Here is a 26,294-nt window from a genome sequence, read left to right on the forward strand (position 1 = left end):
GACACAATTATCCGTGAAGGATAAAAATATCAAGAGTACCAGCCGTTATCAGCACTTTCGGACTCCTCCCCGATTGAATTTTACATACCTGGAGACGGTGAAAAGGTACCCGATTTAAACGACCGCTGCTTCATCTCAGAGTTAAAATTACAGAGAAAGATGGGTCAAACATCCCACCAGATACAGCAGTTGGGCTCATCAACTACCGCTGAATACAATTTTCAGTCAATGCGACGTTATTCTGGGGGATAGATTAATTTCCCAGTCAAGTGCAACGCATCCATATCGAGCGATTATAGAAACTTTGCTCAACTTTTCAGGCGACCGTTAAAGAGTCAATTTAAGCGCCCGGTCTGTTTTACAAAGACACCGCGAGCGCCATGGATTCCGGTGGTAATAAATAATGGTCCTAACAGAGGGTTAGTCCAGAGAGGTCAATTCAGCGCAGAATCTGCCGAAGTGGACCTTTTGGGGCCCATTACATAGTGACATATTTTTCTCGCGAAAGACTGATGTTAAACTCTGTTGATTTGAGAATTAAACTGATCCGTAACAACGATGCATTTTGTCTTATGGGGCCGCGTGATTCCGAGTTCTGTCTAAAGATAATATCGGCATTGCTTTGTTTGTTAAAAAGGTCACCGTTTCCCCCGCTGTACGTCTGGGTCACGCCGCAGCCCTGATGAAAAGAAATGCTCTTTATCCGCTCTCACCGCGTCTGTGTGAAGACCTATTCCATACGGAAAATTCCAGGATCTGTAACCAGGAAAACCTATTTCTGGGTGCTATGCCTCGCTATCTAGCTTTAGCCATGGTTCGAGTAGATTCTTTTTTCAGGAAGAAGGGACCTATCCCCGTTTAACTTTCTTCATAATGACATTGAATATCTTGCACTGTGTCAGGATGGAGGCGCTGCCCACTAAGGCCCTTCCGCCCCCGTTTCAACACAGGCAGCTCAGTTAGAGAATATTACAACATGTTTACATCTACTGGGAGACACCTCAAGGATCTGCCTCTTAGCATTACCGTGGGGAATTTAACGAAGGTTATTCTTTGTTCGTGTTCAATCTGGGGGCGAACGAGCACGCGAAGCGTCGCCCATTTCCTCAGGGAATTTACGTCTTGAAATGCACTTCAGGGTCCCTCTGCCTTACACAACAACGTTAATAGTATACGCTTGTTACGATTCCATTCTGGAGATCAACTCTAAAAGACAGGTGTTGGTGGATTATTATTAAAGATATGGATAATCATCAGCTAGAAAGGCTTTTAAATCATCTTATAGGAGACACATTCCACGGTGTGGGCTTGTGATCAGCTACCAGCGCTGAGCCAGACCTTTAACCTGCCAGCCTATTTTATAGTGAACACTCATCCTTCCTACATGCCTGGTCAGCACTGGCTTCGCACTGACGTTGGAAGAGGCCGGAGTGCAACTTTTTCGACTCTTATGGATTTCCGCCAGATTTTGCTCATTACCCAGCGAGCATTTTACAATTTTTGGAAAGTCGTTCAAAGAAGCTACACTACCACAACCGCCAGCTCCAGCATACTTTCTCATAGTAGCGGACAGCATTACGTTTTTATCTCTGTCACCGCTGCGACGTTTATCTTATAATAACATTTTGGGGTTGTATCATGCTGACGGTGTCTATAAAACGACCGCATGGTATCTACTTTTGTGAATAAATATCAAAGATGCTGCTCAGAACCGGCTCAGAATCTTTTCATCATAGTGTATGCTCTCTGAAAATGTTTAAAGATTGTTATCACTTGTAAGAAACATGAAAAACAAACAAACGCTGTAACCATAAACTTGTGATTAATAAAATGCTTTATTGAAAATGACAGTGTACGGAAATTCTCTTCATTTACAAGTTTAAAACCTTAATCCCACGTAGACCATCTTGGGGATTTTTGTCTTTTTTGACGCGGTGATTTTTCTTCAAAACCATCTCCGTCCATTCTGAGTTGTCTGTACTGTTCACGCCATGCGATTTTTCACCATCGAACGGGAATGTTGAGCACTGACAAAGTATTTAAGAAACTAGTCCATCCTTTTGGCATTGTTTGGGTTTCTTCTTCTTATTAGGCAGCGATAGATTTTTGAATAAATCTATCATATGAGAGCCTTTATCGACAGAACCTTTGTAAATAATTCCGCCCCTAGAGGACCATCTCACGTCATTTCGCGGGTAATTTCGTACTAATGTAGAGGCGTTTTCGTCGGGTCGCAGGGCAGGTTTGTTATCACATTGCTTGCAGCCTCATCCAATAGGGATTGGGGGTCCGGTGCTGATGCTGCTGCTACACCACCATCAGCACCATCTACTGGTGCATCGGCAGCTGGTGCATCTGATGAGGATGCAGAGTGTTGACTTTGTGCGACATCCGGATGCAGGAGAGTAACCCTATGACCCGCTTTTTTCTTTTGTTTCGCTATTTGATACATTACTGTCGGCGCTCATTTTCTCATTCAAATCATCTTCGGCTGTCTGTCTGATGTATGGCTCTGGTCTAGTCATTTTACTCAGCTGCTGGGGCGAATCAAATACATTTTCTTGGTAGCCTTTAGAGCCATATTATTATTTTTTTTCTTCTCCTCTTAGCTTCTCGGAATCAGCCAACCTAGTAGATTTCCAGAATAGGCACGGCGGCAGAAAGCAGAGGAAGGATAAAACCCCCAGTTTGTTTTTTCAGAACCTGATGTTTACGCTTTAAGCTGCTTTTTTATCGGCTAGCAGCCTTATAATATTCTTTTGACGCTTCAGTTGTCTTTATTGAGAAGGGGACACCTTTAGATGCCCTTTCAAAAGATTAAGAGATAATTCGCACAAGGCCTGCAGAAAATCAGGTGAGCAGTGTTTTAAAATGTCTTTGCGCTTTGAAGGCTTCAGGCAGTGGTGCAAGGCTTTTTAGTAACAGAGCGTTCCCTTTTAACCGCTCCGACATAATGAAGGTCTATTTTGTTTTAGCGATGTAAACCGTCGTCTGCTGGTGGGGAAGTATCCCCGGGTGCACTCTGTAACGTTCTGGGCATGAAGGTGAGGGTCCAAAATTAAATATCCGTGCGCTGACTTTGTAGCATCTTGAAAACTTTCCAGGAAAAACAGTTTTTGGGAGGGAAACATCTGATGTGCTAGTACCCTCATCTGCAGTTGGTCGTGGGGTTTTTAAATAGCATGAGGTAATTACAGTTTAAACTGATTGTAACGGCTGTATTTACCTTTATGGAATACATTTTGAGTCAACATCATGACACTCATCCTTTTGTGATGTCGGTATTATGCGTGAATATTTTCGCCACCTCAGGGTGGTCACCTGCCTGAAATATGACGTCGTCAGGATGACGAGATGTGAATGGTCAGGAGGAAACAGATTAGTGTCGTCAAAAGAATCGGGGAGTCCTTCCAGAAATGTAATTCTTTTATTCATTTTCTTCATTTCATCATACATGGGTTGATAACTTGTATAAATCCATACAATATTTTCTGGTAGAGCGTCCATCACACGTTCACATTTTTCCAGTACAGATTTAATAAAATAGGTTTTACCACAACCACTTGGGCCCACTACCAAACATGAAAATGGAACCTTTAGTCTTGGATCAAAATCAATCTGCTCCATCATGCAGCTAATAACCAAAAGGCAGAGTTGTACCGCTCAGGAAATACCCCTCTCTTGTCGATTACCGACTCTAAACTTTTTCTTGAATGTAGCGTTTTCAACAGAAATCCGTTTTTATCACGTTTTATAGTCTGTTGCGGCGTTTCAAGGAATCTTTCCTTAGACCCCTCAAGATAGCCTTCGACCAATTCTTTTGTGCTGTCAAAATTGATCAGTTCACTGTATTCTCGCGTCTGTGTAATACCTTTAACTTTCATCACCACTTTTTTCTCATTTTTGGTCTGGTATGCATAACTCTTCGGACCCGCGGCGACACAATACATGACTTTGTAGCCGCGGGTCCGAAGAGTTATGCATACCAGACCAAAAATGATTATAATTCATCCGTGAGGTCACCGAGATAATTACCCAGCTCCAGAGGCGTCTCATTTTCTTTTATCACATAGATCAAGCTGTCTGTGTCTACGTAGAGAATGTTCTGTTGCAGCCTTTCTAAATAACTGTACAATTTCAGACGCCCCCGGCGGTGGTAAACGAAGCGATGAAAACATTACTGCTTCGACCTGGGGGACTACACACCTGTCATTATACAACCACTGAATCAGTGCTACGTCGTCCGCGGTTTGTTGGTAAAAACGACACGCGGTTTTAGAGTGTATTGTCCAGAAAACACTAAAGTGAAAAAGTGTTCGGCCGACTTGACGAGTGTGGTTTGAACCAAATTACTTCTCTGCGCAAACTTGCCCCAAAAGCCGTTCAGACAAGCCTTGGACACCTGTCTCTTTGCCGGATTTGTCTCAATTTTTTCTGGGTTTAACCTGATGCCTTGATGCAATTCGTAGTCTCTGATGTATTTTTTCCTACTCTCATCGTCCACGGCCTCCGCCGGAAAGCCTGAAGCTTCCTGTTTACCCTTCAAAAAGGTGTGAATGTACTCGATAAAAAGCGTGCTGCTCTGTGACTCAAAGTGCCAGACCTCAGAAAGTTTCGACACCTTGTAACCCATCTGTACCGCTTTGTGCAGCTCTGCACTGACCCAAACTCCAGTCAGAGCTCTGGCATCGTCATCATGACTACATGAGTCGCTCTGATTATTGTACGACAGAGTGTGAACACTAATTTACCTTGAGCTGTTTTATAAGGTAACACGGGAAAATACAGACCTCTTGGGGGAATCACGGTTGCTCTGATCAGCCCAAAGTAGTTTTCAATTTCGTCAAAATCTCTGTGAATTATTACCGGATGGCCTAAAGGGTATGAGCCTGTTGCGTTAACGTACGGATACAATGACGTAACATCTACATAATGCACAGATTCGTCTGCACCTGCAGTGTACCATAGCCTCAGCGCGCTGGTACGCCCCCCGTACAGTGCGGCTCGAGGAGCCAGAGGTTCAGGTGGATCATATTTCTTCATAAACTCTCGCACCCCCGTGTGTGTTTTTTTCATCAGAGTCCACGATGCTCCGTCATCACCTCTGTATGCACTCCATGCGGACCTCAACTGATGCAGCTTCTCCTGGCTAGCCAATGCATTTCCTCAGAAGGCAGCCCTGTCATAGGGCAGATATCGTGGGGTCGGAAACAAGTAGGACAGCCATGATAAAAACATCCTTGAAATTCAAAGGCGCAGTCTAACCCCTCTATGGCGGCGTAACCGTCGACAAAATACGTACCAATTTTCTTTTCCCCGCGGTTTAGAGCATGCTGAATGAAAATGTTTTTTCAATACATTAACCATTCCAGCCATTGAATTGAGCAGCTCGAGAATTTTTTGAACTGACGCCTGTAATCGTCGGGCGAAGGAATACCCAGTGTCTTTTCAACCAGGAAATTTGTGAGAAATACTTTCATTGATGCCGAGGAAATTGTGACGCAGCTGAAAGGATCCACGTGCGTCTCCCCTACAAATTCCTCTCTGAATTTCATGCATCCTTCGCGCAGAATATTTGTGTCGTTTTGACAGTAAAAAACTGCCTCTTTCTCAAAGTTAAAAACACCCCTCGATGCTTCTTTGTACCAGCTGTAAAACTCGGTTTGCTGAGCCGCGGACATGCTTTCTACACCATAATCTGCCGGCGGCGGGTAAGGCCCAATATATTTTAGATGCTTCTCTTTGCTAAATTTGTGGGGAAAGAAGCCCTTTGATTGATCTGCAAATCCTAATGCTTTCGGCATAGCGGCGAGTTTCATGGTAAGAAAGGACAGGGAATCGATAAACCTTAGCAGATAATCTGTTTCTGTAAAACAGATTATTTTGCTGCCTTGCATGACAAGCGACGGGATCATTCCTAAGTCTATCAGGCCTCTGAGGATTAGGTAGCTGTCAAAACCTCTAGCATTGTGTGCGATAAATGTAGCTTTTTTATATTGAGGTTTCCTGAACTTCATGAGAAACTTCTCGACGCAGTCTAAGCCGTAGGACATCCATTTTTCACCCTGTAGCGATTCGGCACACACGAGGTAGGGCATGTGTTCTCCCTTGTCATTGACAAATGCAAGTTGCAAAAAGAAGATATCTTGGGTCTGATTTTCTTGAAATTTCACCGGTTGTATGTAGCACTGGTGTGGCTCGTCACCTTTGTGGACACCACACACTTTACATTTGAAGTTCATGCATTTGTGCTCTGTACTAGCGGAGAAGAGATATTTGCAATTTGAACATTTGTGAATCTTCTGACATGTACTGAGGGTCGTGTCATTCAAAGACTTTTGTGTTTAACGTTAACACGCGTGTAATGAGAAGTCCTGTTGCAATTCTGCACGGTATACAGGCTCACTGTACATGTGCATCGCATGTAGGATCGAAACAGAGATTGCAATGACCCGGACAAGAGTGGGACTCGCTCCGGCAGTAACCTCGGTAACAGTAATGACATACATTATCAACCCCTAAAACCCTTTAAGATTTTTTATTCCATAATAGTGCTCGTTAAGCAGGAATAGAAACACTGGCTGGTCAGACTTTGGGTATTGTGTTTCAAAATGCGAGAGAGCGCGGTCCTCTGCGTCTCTGTAAAAGACTACAATTTTCCGGTTTACTATCTGTTCAAATTTATTGATGTGACTGAGAGCTACTGCGGTGGCCTCGGTCAGACCCGCTAAATGATGAAGCTCTCTAGCGTGCTCGACGGCTTGTATGTAGGTGAAGTCGGTGTTGATGAGCAGAGCCAAGCTGATGGTAAAGCATAGTTTATTGTTTACGTTGGGCACTACATGCAAGTGTTTTTTTTTCTTATTAACGATCTCGCTGACCAGAGTTTTTTTAAGTTTTCGCTTATCACCAGCACCGCCCCTAGGATTTTTGACAACTTGAATGACTACTTCCAGTGGGGAGTCAGCGTCTAGCTCTCTGTTAGATTGTATCAATCTCTCCAGTAACCCTTCAAAACGTTCTGAAAGTCAACCCCATATCACCGACTTGAATGATATCGTGTTCCTGTGCATTTTCCGCTATTATTTCAACCTGTACGATGTCATTAGGTCTAACCTCAGGTCTCACTCTCTCAGCTAAGGCGTTAAAATGATTCAAAACATCTTCATAAAATTGCGCCAAATCCCCGACGTTCGCTATGGGAGGTACTTTAAAGGTCTGACGGAATTCCAAATTCCCAAAGCGATCGCGTCTCCTCGACTGAATGTCATGGGGGTCTATTGGCGGTAAGGGGTTTTCTAACGGGGGAATGTCATGGTTCTCAATCTCTTGTAATAAGGTATTTTCTACCGGTTGAATGTCATTATGGTTATGATTATCAAGCTCTTGTAAGGCCCTTTCTAACGGCTGAAAGTAATCACTCGCAGGCTCTGGTTGTGCTGTCTCTGTGCTGCCGTTATTTAAATGAGGTTGATCAGGACGATTGTCTGGGTGGGGATTATTATGATTTAACTCTTGGATGGCTTCAGCAAGCGCTGGTGTTACAAAACGCAGTGGATCCCCGTTTACATCGTCTACAGCAATAACTAATTGTATGGGAATTATACAAGACTGGTCAGGCTCCATTTTGCATGTGATTAAAAATAAAATAAAATAAAATAAAATAAAACAAAATGTCACAGCTAACACCTTACAACTTTTACATTTGAAGAATTGTCTGCACAATTGTCAGCAGCTTTTGTAGGATCTCCAACTTGCTTTCCAGATCTCTCACTCTCTGGGCTCGGCGATTGCCCCTCAGTACAGCATCTGTCGTAAAATCAGAGAAAATACCTTTTAAATATATTTAATTATCGATACAATAATACTAAGATATGTAAATAATAATTACCTCTGCCGGGTTCAGGCCTCTCCCTGACATATCTCACTCGATGAATACCCCTCCGTCCTTTCATAAAATTTAGAGAATATACATCTTTAATTATATATTTAATTATCAATACAATAATATATACATATATAAATAATAATTACCTCTGAATCGTACAGTGGGATGTACGGTCCTGGCGACAGGTTCAGGTTCAATCTCTGTTTATTTGGAAAATAATGAGATAATAATGAGCGAAAGTCTGAATAACTCTCTCTCTCTCTTCTCTCTCCCCCCTACCTGACTTGCTCCCCACACACACACACACACACACACACACCATTTGGTTACCCAACCATCACCCAACCAGATGGTCAATCTCTCACACCCCCGCTCTTTCCCATCTTACATTGTAATGTTTTAAAAATGAACAAAAACCATGCATCTGCAGTAACAGGTATAACTTAAAAGCACTTACCCGCGTCCTGAGTTTGAGTTTGCACAGAGACGGTCTCTGTAATGTTCTGTTCAACTATTTCCCGCTGCTGCTCAGATGCTCTTTCAAGGGCGAGGATTTCTGAAAGATTAAGTTCCACTTCATTGCCATCTTCAACTGCATTCAGAACCACTACACCATCTACTTCTGCTTCTTCTGCTGCTTCTTCCTCTCCTTCTGCTTCTTCTGCTTCTTCTTCTGAATCAGCGAGGGCCTGGATAGGCTCCTGACCGTTTTCTGTGGATGCTGCAGGCTCAATCTCTGTTCATTTTGAAAATAATATATAACTTACTTCAATTCAATGTATTTACTTTAAGTGTTAATAACTATCTCTCTCTCTCTCTCTCTCTCTCTCTCTCTCTCTCTCTCTCTCTCTCTTTCTCTCTCCAATCAAATGACTATCTCCCACAATGCCCTCTTACCCACCACCACCCACACCCCTCCCACACCACCTGCACCTCGCACCCACACACACACACACACACACACACACACACACACACACACACACACACACACACACACACCATGTGTTCCCCCCATCTCCCATCCACCCATTTACAGTTATAATATAAATAATATTTGTCTCCCTCTATCTCACATCTACCCAGTTGCAGGTATAATATAAATAATATGAAAGGCCTTACCGGCAGTCATTTGTAGGGTAGCCGTGGGGGGGCCCAGCGTTGTCATCTCTTGACTGCATATGCTGTATACCGCTGCCTAAATTCTGTTTCAATCGTGATGCGGTGGGGACGTCTCGCGCGCGCGCAATTGGCTGCCCGTGCGGCGGTGGTCTTTCTTCAGGCATTACCTCCTCAATTTCAATAACCCCTGTAAAGACTGCTGGATTTTGATTGTTATATGCAACGCCTCTGTCATCTATCACGCCTTTGGGGAGAGAAAAGACAACATAGGATCAGTTATTTATTACCTTGATACATAAAGCATTAAATGGTATAAATAACCTACCAAAATCGTCATCTGTGATTACGATATCTCTAAAGTCCTCGTCATTGATTTCTGTTAGGAAGAACAGTCATAATGGTTGACCCGGAATATTTCAACACACTTGGCATTAATAATTAATTAATCCATAATAATAATGTAGAACTCACCTGAAAAGTACTGTGACTGAATCATTTTGACTCCTCTGAATGAAGTGACGGTCTGTATGCAAAGCCGAGTGGGAGAGTAGGCTGAATGAAGCACATGTTTCTTCCAAACATGTGGTAAACACTTTATTGCCTATTTAGGGGCGAGCATTAGTGCGGGTGTGCAGACTTTTTGGGGGCTCAGACACTTCCTTGGCCTGTTGTAAGAGGACACTTACACATTCCTATTTTACAACCCTGCCTTACACACGTTCTGCTCTCTGCTCCAAAGAGTGTAAAGATACTTGATTTAATTCTTGGTCATTGGCTCATTTCAAACGCATTTGTGTTACTCAAACTTACATTCATGCTGTGTGTAGAATGAAAAACCTATCTTTCTCTGTTTCAAGCGGGAAGAAACCCTTTTTATGCTCAAAATTAGCGCTACACCCCTCTTCTCTCACTGGATCATTTCAAAAACATCCGGATATTTCATCTCTAACGCTCATTGGATCATTTAAATGAAGATATTTCTACTTCCTGTGACGCCCTCATTGCATCACTTAACGCACGTCATTTCCGGGACACGCCTTCCTTCTAGAAGCTTCCAGAACAGTCCAGTCACACACACCTGGAAGGCATCAATCACATTTCTGACAGGTTGTGACCTCTTGACCCCCCAGGTCAAAAGGTCATCCATCAAAATCCCACATTCCAAAGTGACAGTAACCTCCTCCCTATATCTCTCCTGCTCGTTTATGAGTGTGGGAGAGACAGGGCCAGGAGGAAAAGAGAAGCGGCTTTAAATACCTCTGTTAGAGCGGAGGCCTTATCTTTATTCTTAGTTTTAGTTTTATTTTGTAGAGGACCACTTGCTTTTAATTTCTGCTTTTGTTACAAAATAATAAAAATCATCTGAGTCTGATTTTAGACTAGGGGAGCCAATCTTTGCCAGTTCTTTATTTTCTCTGGGATCGTACCGCCTGCTGTCAAGCGGGTGGGGTTTCCCCCCTTACGGGTGTTAGCGACTCCTCTTTAACCGCCCGTGGAGAGTAGCCTCCCGGCGGGGATCGACTTGGACATGCAGACCTCCTGTTATCTCCTAGTGGGAGTGCATTTCCCTATCCGCGCGGCCTGGTCAGAGCCTCTGAGCATCCCCCTCTCTCAGTCCGGCGACCAAGAAGGGCAAGGTGGGCGTCCTTGAGAAGAAGGGACCTCCGTGACCCTGGGAGGACGGCTAACAGACCGTAAGTACTAAAGAAAAATCATTGGTTTTAAAGATCCCCTCGGGCAGTGCTTGTCATATACAGGGGGATAAGAGCCCGTGTTTTTGGGGACGTCTGGTGTAGTGTGTATCTAACCTCTTGTCTCGCCTTCGGGTTCCCTGATCCGGGCGAGGGCTTCTCCTTAGACGGAGGGCGTGTGTGTCTCTATAAACTAAATTAATCAGGGAAGCGTCAAAAGCAACTCCTTTTTAGTATAGGTCAAAACATCCGCCCCGCTGACGGGCAACTGGCGTTCGTCCGTACGGCAAAAGAGGGCACTAGTAGGACCGGGGGTTTGCTGAGGGGAAGGCAATAAAAAGGGGTTGGCTCGGCCACAGCGAGCGACGCGACGCCTCAGCGAACTGCCACACCGGTCGTCATGGCACCCCAGATGGGACCAATGGGTCCATTTTCTAGGTTTAAAAAATAAATGAAATAGTTTTATTTTTTATTCTCTATGCACTGAAAATAAATGAAATAGTTTTATTTTCTATTCTTTCCTGTTATGGGACCACATGGATGGGACCATTTCATATGCATAAAAAATAAATGAAATAGTTTTATTTTTTATCTGTTCTCTTGTGGGACCACATTAGATGGGACCATTGTCTAGGTATAAAAAATAAATGAAATAGTTTTATTTTTTATTCTGTGCACTGAAAATAAATGAAATAGTTTTATTTTCTGTTCTTTCCTGTTATGGGACCACATGGATGGGACCATTTCATATGCATAAAAAATAAATGAAATAGTTTTATTTTTTATTCTTTAATTGAATGGGACCGTTTTAGTGCTAAGGGGCGACGAATTAAGCACCGTAACGTAAAGTTAAATTCCGATTAACTAGCAGAGTCAAAACGGATTAATTCTTAGCAAACCGAATACAGCCTAATAACGGTCTTAGAGGGTCGAACTTTAGGGAGAAGACATCCCGGGTTCAACGTTTTATACTCTAGAGTTCAAAGTAGTGCGCCGCACAAATCTATTTATGCCACTGGGTGGGGGTAAATAGAGGAGCTACAGCCTTTTAGGAAAAATAGGCACACCCGGATCTCTACGTACCGGCTCTTAGTGAGAGGGATCTCCTAAGTAGTGGGGATACTGAGGACTAAGTCCTATCCATTACTAAATAGGTTAGGTGAAGTAGGTAAACCAGACCGAAAGCAACGCGAAAGTTCGTCTAGATATAAAATAGGCGGGGTAAGGAGTGTAGAGGAATTTTGGTTGAATGAGAAATCCGTGAGAGCAAAGTATCTAATAAACCCCCTGGAGCCATGGCAGCTATAGAGCCTGGCGCACAATCTACCCTTGAAACCGACACGGAGGAAAACACTCCAGTCGTAAGCGGCGCCGCTAGGCTATCGGAAAGTCTAGTAGATGTGGGGCCAGGGTCAGTCAGATACTACAATGGATGGATCCAAGACTGTGACCCGTGGCCTAATCAGCTAAGACCAATTTCATGGTTCAACCCAGCAAATAGAGAGTTGGACCATGGGGGAGGTGTAGCATTAGCACTTAAGCAACGATTTCCCCAGTCTTGTGACTGGGCACCAGTGCAGGCATTACCTGATGGCACTGTAGTCCGTCAGGCGCACAGCACTACAAAAAGTGGTACATACGGGGAGGTAGTACACTGCTGTTTTAGCATAAAGTCAGACCAGACTAGGCTAGCGTCAGAATTCTACGACGCAGAGGATGAAGTTTACGTTTACAGAATACTCTGTAATAGTGTAACATTAGCTAGACACCCTTACAGGGTGATTAACCTGTTTGGCACAGGGTTATTCCAGTACCCGATGCAGGCTGGGGTGAGTGCTCTGGCCAGAATGCTGAGGGAGTACCGGAGGTACGAATGGGTGGTGTGCTGTTCTGAAAGTGAGAAGGGAATGATAGAGCAAGCCCTGGTAGATCCGGGCCCTATCTGCCCTGATCCTTTTGTCAGACATGAGCCCCGGTCGTACTGTCCGGCAAAGTTAGTAACTGTGTACATTCCAGGGAATTCCAGAGACGCAGGCGGGGACAGCCCAAGCCAGCGGACTGGAGCCCCAGGAAAACAGCATGGTGGTTCAGACAGATTGAGTCAGAAAAGCCAAAGTTACCCCAGAGGGGCCGTAGAGCTATCTGGGGGTTCCTCGGCTTCAGGAAGCCAAGGGAGGGAGATACTCAGCGAAACCGGAGATGGGGAAGCTGGGCACAGGGCCGTAGTGCACATGCTGAGGGGGCCAGAGGGGTACCCTCAGTATAGCAGCACATACGTGCTTGCCTCAGAATGCCTCAAATCGCATATGAGGAAGGAGCCTCTACCGGACTATGAACAACAGCTAGTAGTCTGGACAGGCAGGGAGTACCCCACAGAGATACAGGCTAGACCGGTGTGTAAGAAAGGAAACTTTCATGCGCTGGATTGTCTGACCTCTGCACAGGGGATAGGCTATAGAGCGGCATATGACCCGTATGTAAAAGTACCCCTAGCGAGAGGTCGGGAAGTGGGAGTCAGGACTGAACGCAGAGGTTTAAAAAAAAAAAAAAAAAAAAAAACCTGACGCGGGCAGTACCAGTTTCTACTTCTCCCACACCAGGACCTAGGGGCATATTGTTTACATCTGGAAAGCAACCGAGGGGTTTTCAGACAATGAGACCCCCTGGAAGGCACCAGATGAAGAAATCAATTAGGCTACTATTGTTTACCCACCGATACCCAAACGGGCCCCCAGGGGCAGATTGGGGAGATCAGTTAAGCCGTTACCAGATAGACTGTACAACCCTGACCAATATCTGTGTAGTGCACCTACATACCAGACTGATTCAGGTCGGTACAATCCCAAGCTCCTGGAGCAGGGAGAGTACGACTCGGGCTGGGAAGAGGAGCCTATATTGGAGGGAACGGGTTGGTACCCAGTCTCGCTGGGAGAAAAAAAAAGATGCGTAGAGAAGTCTATGACAGGCCCTGAAGTTCTGGCAATGCCAAGAATCAGGGGACCCTGGAAAAGCTCATATCTTAAACAAGGATATGATTTTTACCGGGAAGTCTGTATTCATAGAGATAGATCTGTAGAAAGGCAGTATAGGGATGTGCCTGCCAGTAGATCCGGGGGAAGAGCCGGAGGTGGTGGAGAAGGAGGTGACCCAGATCCAGATCCCTTAAGGGGCTCAGGAGGATGGGAACCCCAGAAACCGCCCCAAAGGAATAGTACCCCGAGGTTGAATGGACAGGAATCTCCTGAGGAAAATCAGGAGGATGTGGAGACTTTCAGGGACTTTCATGACCAGGTCAGGAGGACAAGTGGCGGCTGGCCTACAGCTTCCTCGGGGTCTGGATACAGACGTACGGGAAGCCAGTGGGATAGCCTGCTGTCTGACGGCCTCATGGAGCCTGAAGAAGGCCCAGTATTTCTGCTGGGACAGATTAGTCTGCTAGATATAATGCCCAGTCGAAAAGATGGGCAGAGCGATAAGCAGTACTTAGAACAGTGTAGGAAAAGTGGGTTTACAGCAGGAGTGGCATATATGAATGAAGCACTGAGTCAGGGGAAACTGGTAGATTATAAACCAAAACAAGTTACCAACTCCTCTCCTGTTTGTCAGGACGGGGACGAGGTCTAGATATACTCGGATTACACGAAGACTGAAGCAAGTGTTAAATCAAAGCTTCAGGGAGCGGGGGTAAAGCAAGGCAGCTTTATTTATATAGCATATTCCAGTAACAAGGCAATCCAAAGTGCTTTACATGAAACGTGAAAGAGCAGTTAAAACAGTTAAACATATAAAAGCAGATAAAATAGAGTATGTAAAGAAAAAACATCAAAAAAATAGGTCCTCAGTCCTGATTTAAAAAGAACTGAGAGTTGCAGCGGATCTCGGTAAACCTTGCTAAATCCGGGACAGTTCACAGTCTGTCCCTTGATAAGTTCACAGAAATATCCGTCTGGTAGTTCAATTTCAGCTACCTAACAATCTAGTAGTACTAAAAGGTTATAAATAACCAGTACATATTTCCCAACTACAGCTTAGAAAGAGACACACCCAAGATGGTTACGATTCGTCCCAGATACCGATTTCTGCTGTCCGTCGACTTTAGAGGAGTCCAATATGTGGGTAAAAATGATGATGAACGATCCAATGGCATTTTGAAATGGGAAAATTATATACCTGGACATTGTGTCCACTGTGGGATCCAGTGCTATGAAATAGTCTGGCAAGGCCTTAGAGCAACCAGGCCCACAGCAAGGAAACCGGTAGTGGCCAAAACAGGGATTGAATGCAGTGGTAATGCTAGGTTTGCTTTCTGCAGCCAATGTGTTGATATCGTGGCTGCCAGGAACTGGAATCACTTGTTAAGCTACCAAAATAAAAGGTTTTTGTCTGTGTTTACAGATGCCATGGTGTCTTTACCTACCAACATAAAAAGGGCTGCAGAGGTGACAGTGACTGCTGTTGCGGGCTCAGTTGGCTCTGTTATGGGATGGGTGGGTAATGCATTATGGGGATGTTTATATGCTCTTGTGGCTTTGCTGTCTTGCATAGTTGTTGGATTCGCTAGCTGGAAACTAACATGGCTGTTAATACAGCGAAAATGCAAAAGCAGAAAATACAAGATGCTCAATCAAGCCATTTAAAGATAAGATATAGAGGAAGACACCTGACCTTGAAGAACAGAACTCTATTGGGCCTTACCACCACCGGAAGAGGAGGTGGAACTGATAACCACACATAAACAATATAATTACATGCACTAAGCAATCATTTTCATTTTGCTCCCCGAATAGTGAGGAGACTAGAGCGTGTAACTGCGCCTTGACAAATTTATTATCCAAAAGCAATGGAGAACGAAGCAAACCAGATTGACTCTTTCGCAGAGTTGGATGAAAGTTTGAACATGCTTAATGGGGTAAGGTTTTATTATTTACCTATTGAAGTATCTTGTAGTGTCAATAGGGTTTTCTGTATAGGTTACATATAGCAAAATGTACCATTGCTTAAAAAATATTGTAGGCCATAGAATGCTTTTGCCTGCCCATGAATTATGACTACCTGGCACTTGTTGTGTTCAGGCCATGCAGTAATTATCTGTGGGTTTATGTCATAAATGTAGTAAAGATAGAAATAGGAAAGTGGCAGGCTTATTAAAGCATCTTAGGTTATTTTCACCCATGTATAATTGGGGAGGTTTATTACAAAGTTATACCAGGTCCAATATAGGTGGATTCTGGCCATAAATAACCTCCATAAAAACCTGGCTGAGATGCTGGGCCCCTCTAAGTTAAGAAAGAGGACGGGTAGGAGGTCTTCTGTAGATAGACATTAGGAATAGAAGAAGGGTTTATTTTTGTGAACACAGTAAGTAATCATGCCCTCTTCTGTTCTACCAGTTTACTCTGGATGAAGGAGAAGGGTGGATAGTGTTCAATACCCGGACTGGAGAAGTAGCCTCAGCAAAAGATATGACAATTACCAGCCACGGGATGTCTACCTGTCAAATATTCCTCCAACCAAGGGTGGAGGACCAGAGGCGAGTGACGGTGGAGATGGATGCTCGGGTGAATCATTCCTCCAAACTCTTGACAGTCTTGGCATCGGGGATGGAGAGGATGGAGAGTACCAGCTCCTCAGCCTTGGCAGGATCAGCTTCGGCATTGAGGTGCCCTTCTCCGATCCTGCCAGTGAGGACTTCCCCTCACACATCCGAGAGAGATCCATCCCCGTTGCTGACTTCGGAGAGGCCCTCTCCGATCCTGCTGGTGAGGACTCCCTCTCACACACCCGAGAGGAGTCCATCCCCCCCACTGACACCGGAGAGATCATCTCCTCAGCCATTGACAATATATACTCCCGACCCATCAATACCGTGGCCCCCCACACCGTGGTTTTGGCAGACTGCAGAGCAGAGAGAGATAACGAAGATGCTGGCGAAAACCGGGCCGGAGCCGTATGTCGTGTTCGACCCCTATCCGTGTCAGTCCTCAACCCGGGAGACGACACAAGCGGGTGGAACAGAAACAACACTGGAGGTGAACCCAGCAGAGCAAAGAACCGGAGGAAAGACAAGAAGGAGAGGCATCTTGGAGCGGCTGGTGAGCTACTGCAACCCGGGCCCGGCAGAACGGGCCAGGAATCCACTCAGGAGGCGGCCACGAGCAGTCAGCAAGCCGGGTCCCCGGTAGCAGGTGGGCAAGATCCAGACCAGTGCTCCCCCTCCTCCTCGCTGTTCCCCTCACCACTGCCTGCTGTTCCCGCAAGCTCTGAGACTCGCCCGCATGTCAGAAAACACAAGAAGAAGAGAAAAAGTACTCAAACTCAAACCCCCTCTAATTTCCCTGCCAAAATGTCTAGAGGAACTCAGACTGAACCAGAGGGACCTGTAGGAAATCCTGTTCCTACACCGGTCCCAAACTCTGAGGTATCAATGGATGCCCCTGTCCCGATGGACACCCCTGTCCCTGTGCCAATCCCTGACTCTCAGGCAACAGAGGAGTCAGCCTTCAGGATCTACCAGTTTGGTCAGGTGAGGGACAGACACAAGAAAACTAGGGTTCACCCGCGTGCAACTGGTGACCCGGCCATGTGGAAATATTTCACACACGTGAAACTGGGACAGTTCCGCCACAATTGGATGATAGAACCTTCCACAGCAAATATGGATTACTTTATCAAGAATTCTACTCATCTGAAGACGGTGACCTCTGATTTCCCAGATGGAGACGGAGAATGCATTCCTGTCGATAAACACTGGCATGTGTTTACCGCAACCAGCAACAGGTTCCTGATCCTGACGAACCGTGATCAGGACCCCTTGGTCATCATTCTGGACTATAATAAACTTTGAACACTGATAGTTTTTGTGTTTTCATGGGAGGATGTTGTCCGCAAGGCCAGATGAAAACTCAAAAACGAAGAAATATCAGAATCCATGTCATTTCTTGCTTTACAACATATATAGCGTTGTCAGTGTTAACAAGATAACCATATAATCACTTAGATAGATGTGTTTTGAAAAGCAAACTATATCATTGCTTAGAGTGTGTGTTGAAACCCAAAAAAAATAACATATATTTTGCTTATATATTAATCTGTTTTTGCTCACATATTAATCTGTTTTTTGCTTACATACTAATCTGTTTTTGCATTTTATGACAGAAAGAGTTTTCTTTGAGAAACAGTAAAGTGTAGGAAAGCACCTAGACAGATAAGAGCACAGGCAGGAGCTGCGGCCTTGACCGGTGCATGCAGCTGTGTGTGTGTGCGTCTTGAAGGCACATGTGTGGCCATACACAGCACACGAGCTGTAGAGTTCATGAAGTTCATTACTGTTACGTTATTTGTGAAGTGTTTCCTACATTACCTTACAAGGATAGGGAAGTACATATAGGTACCCCTTTTGATAATTTTGGGAGGAGTAAAATGTTTTTTTGTGTATGAATATGAGTGTTTTTGCCGAGTAGCGGCCCTTTTTCGGGTGAGCCCCTCTTTTGGGTGCCTTTTGGCCCCTTTTACCCTTTTGGGTCCCTTTTGGGTCCCTTTTGGGCTTCCTTCGGGCTCTTTTACCGAGTGCTTTACGTGGCATCGGGATACCATGAAGCCTTCTTTATCTACCCTTGCACTTTCTGTGTTTTGGGGAAGATTCATTATCACTCTCCCAGCCGGAGAGGGGTTCCTGCTGCTCGTTTATGAGTGTGGGAGAGACAGGGCCAGGAGGAAAAGAGAAGCGGCTTTAAATACCTCTGTTAGAGCGGAGGCCTTATCTTTATTCTTAGTTTTAGTTTTATTTTGTAGAGGACCACTTGCTTTTAATTTCTGCTTTTGTTACAAAATAATAAAAATCACCTGAGTCTGATTTTAGACTAGGGGAGCCAATCTTTGCCAGTTCTTTATTTTCTCTGGGATCGTACCGCCCGCTGTCAAGCGGGTGGGGTTTCCCCCCTTACGGGTGTTAGCGACTCCTCTTTAACCGCCCGTGGAGAGTTGCCTCCCGGCGGGGATCGACTTGGACACGCAGACCTCCTGTTATCTCCTAGTGGGAGTGCATTTCCCTATCCGCGCGGCCTGGTCAGAGCCTCTGAGCATCCCCATCTCTCAGTCCGGCGACCAAGAAGGGCAAGGCGGGCGTCCTTGAGAAGGAAGGGACCTCCGTGACCCTGGGAGGACGGCTAACAGACCGTAAGTACTAAAGAAAAATCATTGGTTTTAAAGATCCCCTCGGGCAGTGCTTGTCATATACAGGGGGATAAGAGCCCGTGTTTTTGGGGACGTCTGGTGTAGTGTGTATCTAACCTCTTGTCTCGCCTTCGGGCTCCCTGATCCGGGCGAGGGCTTCTCCTTAGACGGAGGGCGTGTGTGTCTCTATAAACTAAATTAATCAGGGAAGCGTCAAAAGCAACTCCTTTTTAGTATAGGTCAAAACATCCGCCCCGGGGAAGGCAATAAAAAGGCTCGGCCACAAGGAGCGACGCGACGCCTCAGCGAACTGCCACACCGGTCGACACTTGTCAGTTAAACCAATCAAAATCGGCCATGAATTTCACGAACCAATCACAGCATTACATCCCTGCTTTAAATCTGTTTCTCTCCCTACTGCTTTCAGCTGTCATTTCAAACAAAGGGCCCTATTTTAACGATCTGAAACGCAAGTATGAAACGCCAAACCCAAGTAGCTTTGTGGGCGGATCTCTGGCGCTGTTGCTATTATAACGGTGTTTATTTTTTCTTTATAATTATGTATGGTTTTCAAAAATGGGAACTGCTGTAGATGAGAGAAGTGTATGCGCGTTGTGCACACGCTACATTATAGCCAAGCATTCGTCCCTAAAATAGCATCTGAATAACGCGCTACTGACTTTAGACTAGCGCCACTGACTTTAGACTAGCACCACTGACTTTAGACCAGGTTTTTCCTGGTCAGTGGCGGAATTGTTTTCTGAAACTGCAAAATAGGACCACGTAATGTTTGCGCCGGAACACGCCTCCTCTTTTTGCTGAACCGCCCCCTGGAGCGCAAATACATTCCCTAATTTACCGACGTGCGTCTGTGGAGGGAAAAGTCCGCTGTGCGTCGGGTGCAAAATAGGAATGATACATGCGTCGGTGTACAAAGGCAATTGCGCTGAGTGCAAGATAGGGCCCATAGAGTGCAACCCTCCTCCTCCCCTTCCACCTCCAGTCATCATCACCTACGGCACCCTGGGTCTTCCTCCGGCTGACCGTTCCCGTCGACCCCTTCGTTCCGGTCTTCAGGCTCCTTCACCACCACCAGCAGTGTCTAGACTCCATCAGGGGAATATGTCTTGGCTTCTCCACCCCTTTAAAAATAATTTTATAACGATGGAGTCTAATCTCCAAAGACTCTGTACATTTCATATTATGCATACATACAAATAAACCTTTGCATATCTGCAACAAAGTCTCTCCTGATTGAATAGCTGTTTTGGAGGTATTTCCGCTTCTGAGCCGAAAATGTTCCCGGATATTGTCTCAGAAATCTGGTCACCTTACTTTAAAGAGGTGATAGAATGACCGATTTTACCCTGACCGATTTTACCCTGTCATAGTTGAATAACGACAGTTCGGTGGGTAAATAGGACATACATAGAAGCTCAATGTCCCATTGACACCCCTTTACTATGAAAATCTCATATTTTGAAACTGCCGCTGAAAACGGGCGAATCCCAACAAAGCTGGAAGTTGACGTCAACCTCCCAAAAACCGGAACCTTTGTCAGCCCATGGGTGTATTAAGAGAACGGTCACGCCCCAACATTTACATAGGCTACACAACTGACCTGAGATCAGGTAGTCTTCCGAATCTAGGTCGCGCAGATCTCTGCTATTCCATTACAAAATTCACTTCTGAAACTTTTTTATGCGAGAAATCAACTATGTAAGGCTCAAATATGGGCCACTTTACGAAAATGGATGGCTAATTGCAAATTTTGTCCGACTGTGTGTCGGAATTCAGCGCCGGTGCTGCCTGCGTTGTCGCCTCGCCGCCCGACCTGCCTTCCTTCACACACCCCAGCCTGCTATGAGGCACTTGGAGCTCCGTCACGACTGGCAGCCCACAGCACTCCATACTCGCGCAAAGTCACCGGTTTTTGGATAATGGACTACTAAACGCCGGTGCTCTGACAGAGCTCCAGGACCTGCAGCTCCCCTCTTCCTGCTAGCTAAATGCCCGGTGTGTGTGAGTGAGAGCACGGTCAGCGAGCTTGTTACGCCAGCAATCTGTTACCACAGGTTCCAGTTAATCTTTTAATGTGTGTAATTATAATGTGTTGAGTTATTTAAACAAACGATTGGGGAAATAAACGCGACGCTTGTCCCTGAGTCTCATTGATAGAGCCTGCGGCTGGATGTAGCTCTATCAATGAGAGCTAGCTCCTCTTAGAATTCCTCTGAAATTCACAAATATTCATTAACTTGAAATCGGACACCGTTGTTAGTTTTATAAGACATTTAGGGAGATGTTGTATAAGTGTCGTGACGAAATTCAAACTGTACATATAAACAAATTACGCTGAAAATGAAGCTAACTATCCATGATTTGTAGCTAGCTACACATAGCTAGGATTGAAGGGACAGTCATAGCTAACAAAACCCCCACTGTTCACAAAAATTCATTAACTTGAAATCGGACACCGTTGTTAGCTTTATAAGACATTTAGGGAGATGTTGTGTAAGTGGCGTGACGAAATTCAAACTGTAAATATATACAAATTTTGCGGAAAATGAAGCTAACTATCCGTGATTTGTAGCTAGCTAACTACACATAGCTAGGATTGAAGAGACAGTCATATCTAACGAAACCCCCACTGTTCACAAAAAGTCATTAACTTGAAATCGGACACCGTTGTTAGCTTTATAAGACATTTAGGGAGATGTTGTATAAGTGGCGTGATGAAATTCAAACGAAAATGAAGCTAACTATCCGTTATTTGTAGCTACACATAGCTAGCATGAAGGGACAGTCATAGCTAGATAACGAAACCCCTAATCTTCACAAAAATTCATTAACTTGAAATCGGACACCGTTGTTAGCTTTAAGATCTTTAGAGATATGTTGTATAAGTGGCGTGAAAAAATTCAAACTGTAAATATAGCTACTCTAGTTATGCCGGCAGCTGACAGCCAGCCTAGATTAACTGGAACTGTTGTAAGAGATTGCTGGTGTAACAAGCTCGATGACCGCGCTATCACTCTCACACTCGGGCCATTTAGCTAGCAGGAAGAGGGGAGCTGCAGGCCGGGGTCTGTGGAGGAAGGCAGGCCGGGCAGTGAGGCAGCAACACAGGCAGCACCGGCAGCTGAACTCCGACACACAGTCTTACCAAATTTGCAATAAGCCATCAATTTTCGTAAAACGTCCCACATTTGAGCTTTATATAGTTGATTTCTCGCCTAAAAGAGTCTCAGAAGTGAATTTTAATAACGTAATAGCCCGACAAACAATGTATAACTTTGCAGTGAGACCTGCTGTCGAGTCTCCCATGTGTTTCTATGTAGTTTGCTCAAACCAATCAGCACCAATACATACCCCATTAGGAGACCTTAAGGAACAGTGTAAAATACCCTATATAATCATTCTATCACCCCTTTAAGTACACTTCTATTAATGGTTTAGTCTACAGAATGTAAGAAAATTGGGGAAAATGCCTGTCCTAGATTCCTGCAGTCCATGGTGATGACTTATGATTTGTTTATGTCAGACTAACACACACCCACATATTTAATTTACATGATTTAAAAAAGACGAAAGCAGCAAATCTGAGAATAATTGGCTTTTGATGACTGACAGATTAATTTTATGTCCATCGAATAATTGATTCATTAACTAATTGTTTCAGCTTGACAGGACCCTTTTTAAATCCCCCAAATTTACTTCTGTTGTTGTCTGGCAGACTTCCAATCAACCAACACATTTAGCTGTGTTACCATGCACATGTCTACAGGTGCTGTGGGAGTAGGTTTTACCTCATGGTCTATATTGAATTCCTTGGTTTCCTTTATCCCTGCAGTCACACTGCTGATGTCATTCTTCAGGGAGGAGATGATGTCATCACGCTATAGGGTGTCCTCATCATGTCATGAATCCCGCTTCCTGAGTGTGTTTTCTGCCTGTATTCTGTCCTGGAGTCTGTTTTCCTGTGTTGGAGTCTGTTTTCCTGTGTTTCCTGAATGCACCAGAACCTTCTGTTGGACACCTGAGGCGGACCGAGCATTCTTGGATTTGAAGAGACGATTCACCGCTGCCCCTATCCTCTCTCAACCTGACACGTCCCTTCAGCTCGTGGTGGACGTGGACGCCTCTGATGTGGGGGTCTGGGCCATCATGTCCCAGCGAATCTCCACAGACAGTAAGCTCCATCACTGTGCCTTCTATTCCCATCGTCTGTCACCTGCGGAGAGAAATTGTGATGTTGGTAACCGGGAACTACTCTCCTTGGAGGAGTGGCGCCACTGGTTGGAGGGGGCGGAGCAACCGTTTATTGTCTGGACTGACCACAAGAATCTTGCTTATGTGCAATCTGCTCGACGTCTCAACTCCCGTCAGGCCAGGTGGGCTTTCTCTAACTTTCCGACCTGGCTCTAAGAACTGCAAGGCAGACGCCCTGTCCCGAATGTTCTCAAAGACGGAGGAGAGTGGGGCCAAGATTGAGACTATTCTACCCCGGTACATCGTCGTTGGAGCAATTACCTGGAGAATTGAGGAGGAGGTTATGGCGGCCCTTCGGACGCAGTCCGGTCCCGGTAACGGTCCACCCGGTCAGTTGTTTGTGCCAGAGTCTGTCCGTTCTGCTGTCCTCCAGTGGGCCCACGCCAACAAGATGGCTTGTCACCCTGGTGTAGCTCGGACTATGCCGTTACTACGGAGACGGTTTTAGTGGCCTACCATGGGAAAGGATACCCAGAGTTTTGTTGCTGCCTATCCAGTCTTTGCGCAGAATAAGAGTTCCAATCGGCCCAGCTCTGGACTTCTTCACCCCCTACCTATTCCCCGGCGACCGTGGTCACATCTGGCCCTGGACTTTGTCACTGGGTTGCCCCCTTCTGATGGGAACACAGTTATTCTGACTATCGTGGACAGATTCAGCAAGTTCGCCCACTTTGTGCCCATCTCCAAACTTCCCTCCGCCACTGAGACGTCCGAGATCCTTGTCAGGGAAGTTTTCAGGGTCCACGGTCTGCCCAATGATGTAGTTTCCGACCGTGGTCCTCAGCTGTCTGGAAGTCCTTCTGTTTGGCCATCGGAGCTACAGTCAGTCTCACGTCTGGATTTCATCCCCAATCAAACGGTCAGGCAGGGAGAGCCAACCAGAAGATGGAGTCCACGCTTCGCTGCCTTGTCTCCTCCAACCCCACCTCTTGGGCCTCTCAATTGCCATGGGTCGAGTACGCCCATAATACTCTTTCTTCATCTGCCACCGGGATGTCTCCCTTCCAATGCCTTTATGGCTACCAGCCTCCCTTGTTTCCTTCTCAGGAGAGGGATCTCTCTGTTCCTTCTGTCCAAACCCACATTCGCCGTTGCCACCGGACCTGGCATCGGGCCAGAAAGGCCCTCCTTAGAGTGTCTGACCGGTATCGGCTCCAGGCTGATCGTCGCCGTATCCCGGCCCCTGCTTATGCTGTCTGGTTGGCTACTCGGGCTCTTCCCCTGCGGACGGACTCCAGGAAACTGGCGCCTAGGTTCATTGGTTTGGTTTGTGGTGGAGAAGGTCATTAACCCTGCTGTGGTTCGGCTCAAATTGCCCAAGACGCTGAGAGTCCATCCCGCCTTTCATGTCTCCTGCCTCAAGCCCGTTCTCCTCAGTCCTCTGTTGCCGCCTCCTCCTCATCTTCCTCCTCGGATGATCAGAGGTGGTCCTGTGTATACGGTGCGCCGCATTATGGATACCAGACGGCGGGGTCGGGGTTTCCAGTATCTCGTGGACTGGGAGGGTTATGGTCCTGAGGAAAGGTGTTGGATTCCTCGGCGTCAAATTCTTGATGCTGACCTCCTACGTGACTTCTACCACCTCCATCCTGGCGCTCCGGGTGGTCCGCCCGGTGGTGTTCGTCGGAGGGGGGGTACTGTCATGAATCCCGCTTCCTGAGTCTGTTTTCTGCCTGTATTCTGTCCTGGAGTCTGTTTTCCTGTGTTTCCTGAATGCACCCTGTCTGGTTGCCTGGCGACGAAGCAAGGCGGGAGATCTCTCAATTACCCACACCTGTATCTCGTCAGCTATCCGCACACCTGGTCCTGATCATCACCTTCTGACTTCATAAGCTCTGACCTGACATCCATTCCCTGCCGGATCGTTAGCCACTAACAGTATGTTGTGCCTGCGTCTAAGCCTCTGTTTTCTGAGAGTTATTTTAGCTGCTCTGTTATTCTTGATTGCTGTGAACATACCTACTTTTCTACTGTCTGCAGTTACTCTCCCGGACTCTACGTTCCCCCTCTGCCTGGTTGTCTGTTGCTTCAGAAACGACGTTGGATCTGTTCATTCCCTCCCACCTACTCCCCTCCGCCGCCTGCTCCGACACCTGGATTCCCCTGCTTCCACGTTCAAATCACTGAATAAATACTCACCTTCATTCAACTCACCTTGTTCTGGTCTGCTTCTTGGTTCCGCATTAGAAAATCCTGACACATCATACAGCTGTATCTCCAGAGTGTTCTGGAAATATTACCGTCCGTATAGCGTTTAGGGATTATTTGTCATGTGTGTCCTTGAAAAAACGTTCTCCATTATTTCTTTTACTATTAAATGTTTTCTATTTATTTATCTCGGTGGTTAGTTATTCTAAAAAAGAAGTCATCCCTTAAGCAAATGTGTGATTTTGGGCTATAGAAACAGAGTTGGGTCAGATTACTTTGAAATGTAATCCATTACTGACTACAAATTACATGGAAATTTTTGTAATCAGTAACGTAATCAGTTGGATTACCCAAAACATGTAACATAATCTGATTACTTTAGGATTAATCTTAGATCACTTCAATAAACATGCACCTTCCATTTTCTATTAAAAGAATCCAATATAACATTATGAGCGGTCAACATAACATTTAGCCTAACCATCGCTACCATGATCAATACTGATGAGGCAAATGCAAATTGAACCTTCACTAAATGGTGAAATAACTGAAACCATGAGTTTATCATCATTGGACCACCTGCTACCTAGCAATGTTTGAATGAGGCCGAGCATGTTCCTGTAATGTTAATGTTAACGTTCAACTTACCTCCAAGTGTTTCTTCAGATTTGAAGTAGATGTTGGCGCCGTTGACAATACTTGCACTTTTGGTTTACACAACTTCCACACAACATACACATTATTATTTTCCACTGTCTTTAAATCGAAGTTGTGGCGATATTGCCAACTAGTAAATGCATTTTTCCCAACTGAAACGGGTCTGTTTGCTGCTTGGTTGAGCCTTAGCCCCGTACACACACGTAGAGACGCGCGCTGATTGGTTGAGCGAATCGCCATACACACGCATTAGAGGTCGCGTGCTGATTGGTTGAGTGAATCCCCAATACACACACATTAGAAACGCAACAGAATCTCATATTCAAGACACTGCAATGTTTCCT

General features: G+C 45.4%; 1 long non-coding RNA gene across 1 annotated transcript; it reads right to left on the minus strand.

The window, feature by feature from the left end:
- Positions 1-9,161: 9,161 nt before the first annotated feature.
- On the minus strand, positions 9,162-9,737 carry LOC120548520. Its single transcript, XR_005637184.1, has 3 exons — positions 9,482-9,737; positions 9,336-9,386; positions 9,162-9,254 (listed from the first exon to the last, which is right to left on the minus strand). It is a non-coding gene; the product is annotated as an uncharacterized LOC120548520 (long non-coding RNA).
- Positions 9,738-26,294: the final 16,557 nt, after the last annotated feature.

This window comes from Perca fluviatilis, chromosome 19, assembly GCF_010015445.1.
Source record: "Perca fluviatilis chromosome 19, GENO_Pfluv_1.0, whole genome shotgun sequence".
NCBI lineage: Eukaryota > Metazoa > Chordata > Actinopteri > Perciformes > Percidae > Perca > Perca fluviatilis.